The following is a 6,305-nucleotide window of genomic DNA, read 5'->3' on the forward strand; positions in this document are numbered from 1 at the left end:
TCAGGGGTGAAACGAGGATTTCCATTCTCACCACTATTATTCAATATGGTACTAAAGATGTTGTTTGTAGCAATAATAGAAGAAAAAGAAATTGAAGAAATTAGAATAGGCAAAGAAGAAACTAAGTTATCACTCTTTGCAGATGATATGATGATGTACTTAGAAAATACCCTAGGGCAGAGCCAAGATGGCGAAGTAGAAAGACACACATACACATAGCTCCGAACCCACAACCCATAGAACATCTGTAAAAAGGAACTCACAGAGAATTCTGGAGCAGTAGAGGCCACAGAACAGTGGAGCAAAGGACATTTCTGTTCCAGAGGGACTTGCAAACCTCTCACAAAAGGTCGGGTGCACTGCGAATGCGGAGCCCAGCCCAACCCTGCAGTGGCCACAGCACGTTGAGGAACTGACCTGAGCAGGCTTCAGGGACAGGATCTCCAGTGGCCACGAGGGTCCCTCCACCCACAGGTGACAGGGGTCAGTGAGAGGGTCTTTTTGGTGGGTCAAGAGGGGAGTGGGGTGCCCCCATAACTCAGGCCCCCTCTGGAGGCAGCAGCTGAGGCAGAGGCAGAACAGGGCTCCCCAAGCAGGTAGGAGCCTGGATCCATTGTTGAAGGTCTCTGCATAAACCTCCTGAGGGAACTGAGCCCGAAAGGCGGACCTGCCCTGACCTGAGCACCTGAACTTAATCTCACATTGAATAGTAGCCCCGCCCCTGCGGAAGCCCTGGGGCTGGGAAGCAGCATTTGAATCTCAGACCCCAAGCGCTGGCTGGGAGGACCAGGAGGCGAGGTGGGTGTGAGGAGAATATTCAGAGGTCAAGTCACTGGCTGGGAAAATGCCAAGAAAAGGGAAAAAAAAATAAGACTATACAAGATTATTTTCTTGGTGAACAGGCATTTCCTCCCTTCCTTTCTGATGAGGAAGAACAATGCTTACCATCAGGCAAAGACACAGAAGTCAAGGCCTCTTTATCCCAGCCCACTCAATGGGCTCAGGCCATGGAAGAACTCAAAAAGAATTTTGAAAATCAAGTTAGAGAGGTGGAGGAAAGACTGGGAAGAGAAATGAGAGACATGAAATCAAAGCATGAACAGCAGGTCAGCACCCTGCTAAAGGAGACCCCAAAAAATGTTGAAGAAAATAACACCTTGAAAAATAGACTAACTCAATTGGCAAAAGAGGTTCAAAAAGCCAATGAGGAGAAGAATGCTTTCAAAAGCAGAATTAGCCAAATGGAAAAGGAAATTTAAAATCTCACTGAAGAAAACAGTTCTTCCAAAATTAGAATGGAACAGATGGAGGTTAATGGCTTTATGAGAAACCAAGAAATCACAAAACAAAACCAAAAGAATGAAAAAATGGAAGATCATGTGAAATATCTCATTGGAAAAACAACTGACCTGGAAAATAGATCCAGGAGAGACAATTTAACAATTATGGGACTACCTGAAAGCCATGATCAAAAAAAGAGCCTAGACATCATCTTTCATGAAATTATCAAGGAAAACTGCCCTGAGATTCTAGAACCAGAGGGCAAAATAAATATTCAAGGAATCCACAGAACACCGCCTGAAAGAGATCCAAAAAGAGAAACTCCTAGGAACATTGTGGGCAAATTCCAGAGTTGCCAGGTCAAGGAGAAAATATTGCAAGCAGCTAGAAAGAAACAATTCAAGTATTGTGGAAATACAATCAGGATAACACAAGATCTAGCAGCTTCTACATTAAGGGATTGAAGGGCATGGAATAGGATATTCCAGAAGTCAAAGGAACTAGGACTAAAACCAAGAATCACCTACCCAGAAAAACTGAGTATAATACTTCAGGGGAAAAATTGGTCTTTCAATGAAATTGAGGACTTTCAAGCATTCTTGATGAAAAGACCAGAGCTGGAAAGAAAATTTGACTTTCAAGCACAAGAATGAAGAGAAGCATGAAAAGGTGAACAGCAAAGAGAAGTCATAAGGGACTTACTAAAGTTGAACTGTTTACATTCCTACATGGAAAGACAATATTTGTAACTCTTGAAAATTTTCAGTATCTGGGTACTTGGTGGGATTATACACACACACATGCACACACGCACACACAGATAGAAGCAGAGTGCACAGAGTGAATTGAAGAAGATGGGATCATATCTCGAAAAAATGAAATCAAGAAGTGAGAGAGAAATATATTGGGAGGAGAAAAGGAGAAATGGGGCAAATTGTCTCTCATAAAAGAGGCAAGCAAAAGACTTATTAGTGGAGGGATAAAGAGGGGAGGTGAGAGAAAAACATGAAGCTTACTCTCATCACATTCCACTAAAGGAAGGAATAAAATGCACACTCATTTTGGTATGAAAACCTATCTTACAATACAGGAAAGTGGGGGATAAGGGGATAAGCAGGGTGGGGGGGAGGATGGAAGGGAGGGCATGGGGAGGAGGGAGCAATTTGAGGTCGACACTCATGGGGAGGGACAGGATCAAAAGAGTATAGAAGTAATGGGGGACAGGATAGGATGGAGGGAAATATAGTTAGTCTTGTACAACACAACTGTTATGGATGTCATTTGAAAAACTACACAGATTTGGCCTATATTGAATTGCTTGCCTTCCAAAGGGAAGGGGTGGGGAGGGAGGGAGGTAAAGAAGTTGGAACTCAAAGTGTCAGGAACAACTGTCGAGTAATGTTCTTGCCACTAGGAAATAAGAAATACAGGTAAAGGGGTGTAGAAAGTTATCTGGCCCTACAGGACAAAAGAGAAGATGGAGACAAGGGCAGAGAGGGATGATAGAAGAGAGAGCAGATTGGTCATAGGGGCAATTAGAATGCTTGTTGTTTGGGGGGGGAGGGGATAAAAGGGGAGAAAATTTGGAAGTCAAAATTTTGTTAAAATGAATTTCAAATAAATAAATTAATTAAGAACAACAACAACAAAAAACAAAACAAAAAGAAAAAAAAGAAAATACCCGAGATTAAATTTTAAACAAATACTTGAAATAATAAATAACTTTGGTAAAGTTGAAGATTACAAAATAAACCAACACAAATCTTCTGCATTTCTATATATTGCTAACAAAGCCCAACAGCAAGAGATAGAAAGAGAAATCTCATCTAAAGCCAGGTTAGATACTATTAAATATTTGGATGTCTACATGCCAAAACAAATCCAGGGACTATATGAACACCATTAAAAAACACTTTTTATGTAAATAAAGTCAGATCTAAGTAAGTGGAAAAACATCAGTTGCTCAGAGGTAGGTCAAGCCAATATAGTAAAAATGACAATTCTACCTAAATTGATTTATTTATTCAGTGCCATATGAACCAAAGCAACAGATAATTATTTTGTAGAGCTAGAAAAAAATAATATCAAAATTAATCTGGGTGAGTGGAGAAAGATTCTGAGCCACTGGATTCAAGAGGTTGGAGGAGCAAAGGGAATACTGAACAGTGGAAGACAAGGAAGTATCTAGGAGAATTGCATCTTGGAGAAGAGGACCCAGGATGAGTCAAGTCCCAATCAAAGTTACCGAAGTGCATGTTTGGGATTTTGTTGAAGAAAGCTGGATACAGTAAAGCTGAAGGAATCTTGGAAGATGATTGACTGCTGTCTTTTCTCAGACTAGTCTGAAAGGGAATACCCCCCACCCATTCATTCTGGATTGGTGGATCTGAAGTACAAACTATTTTCCAGAACACGTCAGTTATGGAGGATCAGAATGAAGATGAGTCCCCAAAGAAAAATACACTATGGCAGATAAGTAATGGAACATCATCTGTGATAGTCTCCAGGAAGCGACCATCTGAAGGAAATTATCAAAAAGAAAAGGACTTGTGTATTAAGTATTTTGACCAGTGGTCTGAATCAGATCAGGTTCAATTTGTGGAACATCTGATTTCACGAATGTGTCATTATCAGCATGGACATATTAACTCTTACCTGAAGCCCATGTTGCAGCGGGACTTCATCACAGCTTTACCAGAGCAAGGCTTAGATCACATAGCGGAAAACATCCTTTCTTACCTGGATGCTAGATCTCTGTGTGCAGCAGAATTGGTGTGTAAAGAATGGCAGCGCGTGATCTCTGAAGGAATGCTTTGAAAGAAATTGATTGAAAGGATGGTACGGACTGATCCACTCTGGAAGGGACTTTCAGAAAGAAGAGCATGGGATAAGTACCTGTTTAAAAACAGACCTACAGATGGTCCTCCCAATTCATTTTATAGGTCACTCTACCCAAAGATTATCCAGGATATAGAGACTATAGAATCTAATTGGAGGTGTGGGAGACATAACTTGCAGAGAATTCAGTGCCGCTCTGAAAATAGTAAAGGTGTCTACTGTTTACAGTATGATGATGAAAAGATTATCAGTGGCTTAAGGGATAACTCTATTAAGATTTGGGATAAAACCAGCTTGGAATGTTTGAAAATACTAACAGGACACACAGGCTCAGTCCTTTGTCTGCAGTATGATGAGAGGGTCATTGTAACTGGCTCCTCAGACTCCACAGTAAGAGTTTGGGATGTGAACACAGGAGAAGTTCTGAATACATTGATCCACCACAATGAGGCAGTCCTCCACCTGCGCTTCAGCAATGGCTTAATGGTGACTTGTTCAAAGGACAGGTCCATTGCAGTGTGGGACATGGCGTCACCCACTGATATCACACTTCGACGCGTATTGGTTGGCCACCGAGCAGCAGTTAATGTGGTTAACTTTGATGACAAGTATATTGTCTCTGCTTCTGGTGACAGGACCATTAAAGTCTGGAGCACAAGTACTTGTGAATTTGTGCGTACTCTGAATGGGCACAAGCGTGGCATTGCCTGCCTGCAGTATAGGGATCGACTAGTTGTAAGTGGGTCCTCAGACAATACCATTAGGCTATGGGATATTGAATGCGGTGCATGTTTGAGGGTTTTAGAAGGACATGAAGAATTAGTCCGCTGCATCAGATTTGATAACAAGAGGATTGTGAGCGGAGCCTACGATGGAAAAATTAAGGTTTGGGATTTGCAAGCTGCTCTTGACCCCCGGGCACCAGCAAGCACATTATGTTTGCGTACATTGGTGGAACATTCTGGACGGGTGTTTCGACTGCAGTTTGATGAATTTCAGATCATTAGTAGTTCGCACGATGACACTATTCTGATTTGGGATTTCCTAAATGTCCCTCCCAATGCCCAGAATGAGACTCGTTCTCCCTCTAGAACATACACTTACATCTCCAGATAACAGTCTGCACTTTTACCCACATCAGGGTTCCATAGTCTTGAACTACTGGCTACACAGCTATCACATGCCCACGAGTGTTCGTTCACAGCTGAGTATGAAGTTGGAATTGGTTCTAGATGCTGTGTAGATGCAAAGCAGCACAACTCTAAATTCTCCTCATTTTTCTTGCGATCTCTGACTCCTGACTGTTTACTTGGAGGCATTTATGACCGTCATGTTGACTTCAAGTAGATAAGAAAATGCCTGAACTTCCCTGCCATGAAAAAACCTAATGCTTCAACTGTAAATTTTTCATATAAACTGAATTTACAATATGTTTTACAGAAGTAAATGAAAATTAAAGAAAAGACTTGGCCTAATTTATATTGCTTTGCACTTTGGTCTAACTTTAAAGAACAGCATCACATTCTCCGATGAAATTTGGGTGCCAAACACGTGTCCAGAATGTACATTGTTCCTTTTGGAAGTCGGCATCCTCCTTTTGACTGTATGAGTTACTCTGCATCGAGAACTTGTTTTATAAGGAGTGTGTTGGACGTTTGGGAATATTTCTGGATTGTTTAATAATATTTTGGATTTTACTTTATTTCTGCTCCACTTCTTTTAATTTAAAGAATTGTAAACCAGATGATATTATCTGCCAACTGGTAATATGGCACTGGCTTTTCTTTTATTAATACCCTCTCTTCCTGCTTTCCTCTGTTTTACTGATATTTGATATAGTCATACCTTTACATGAGTGCTTGCCTCCTAATTTAAAATACTGTGTCAGCATGTAGATAGAATGTACATAACAGTTTAACCTCAAGGTGTATGGAGTCAGGGCCTCCTGATCCCGAGACACTAATGCATACTGTATTAGCACTTAGCCAAGGGAGATTCTCAATGACTGGCACCCAGGGATTCATGTGGATTATCTAGAATCCTCTGTGCAGTATTCATAAGATTTTTTTTTATGGGAACTATGTTTTAAAAATGTAATTTCTAAGTTTAAAAAAATTAAAATATTTTGTTTCTGTTCTGTAGTATGTATAATAGATGTACCTTAAAAAAATTTTTTTTTGTTTGTT

The 6,305-nt window shown here is 40.7% G+C and overlaps 1 pseudogene; it reads left to right on the plus strand.

Moving 5' to 3' along the window:
* The first annotated feature begins 3,527 nt into the window (after positions 1–3,527).
* On the plus strand, positions 3,528–5,547 carry LOC140514501 (F-box/WD repeat-containing protein 11 pseudogene; annotated as a pseudogene).
* The last annotated feature ends 758 nt before the right edge of the window (positions 5,548–6,305 follow it).

The sequence above is a fragment of the Notamacropus eugenii genome, chromosome 7 (genome assembly GCF_028372415.1).
Source record: "Notamacropus eugenii isolate mMacEug1 chromosome 7, mMacEug1.pri_v2, whole genome shotgun sequence".
NCBI lineage: Eukaryota > Metazoa > Chordata > Mammalia > Diprotodontia > Macropodidae > Notamacropus > Notamacropus eugenii.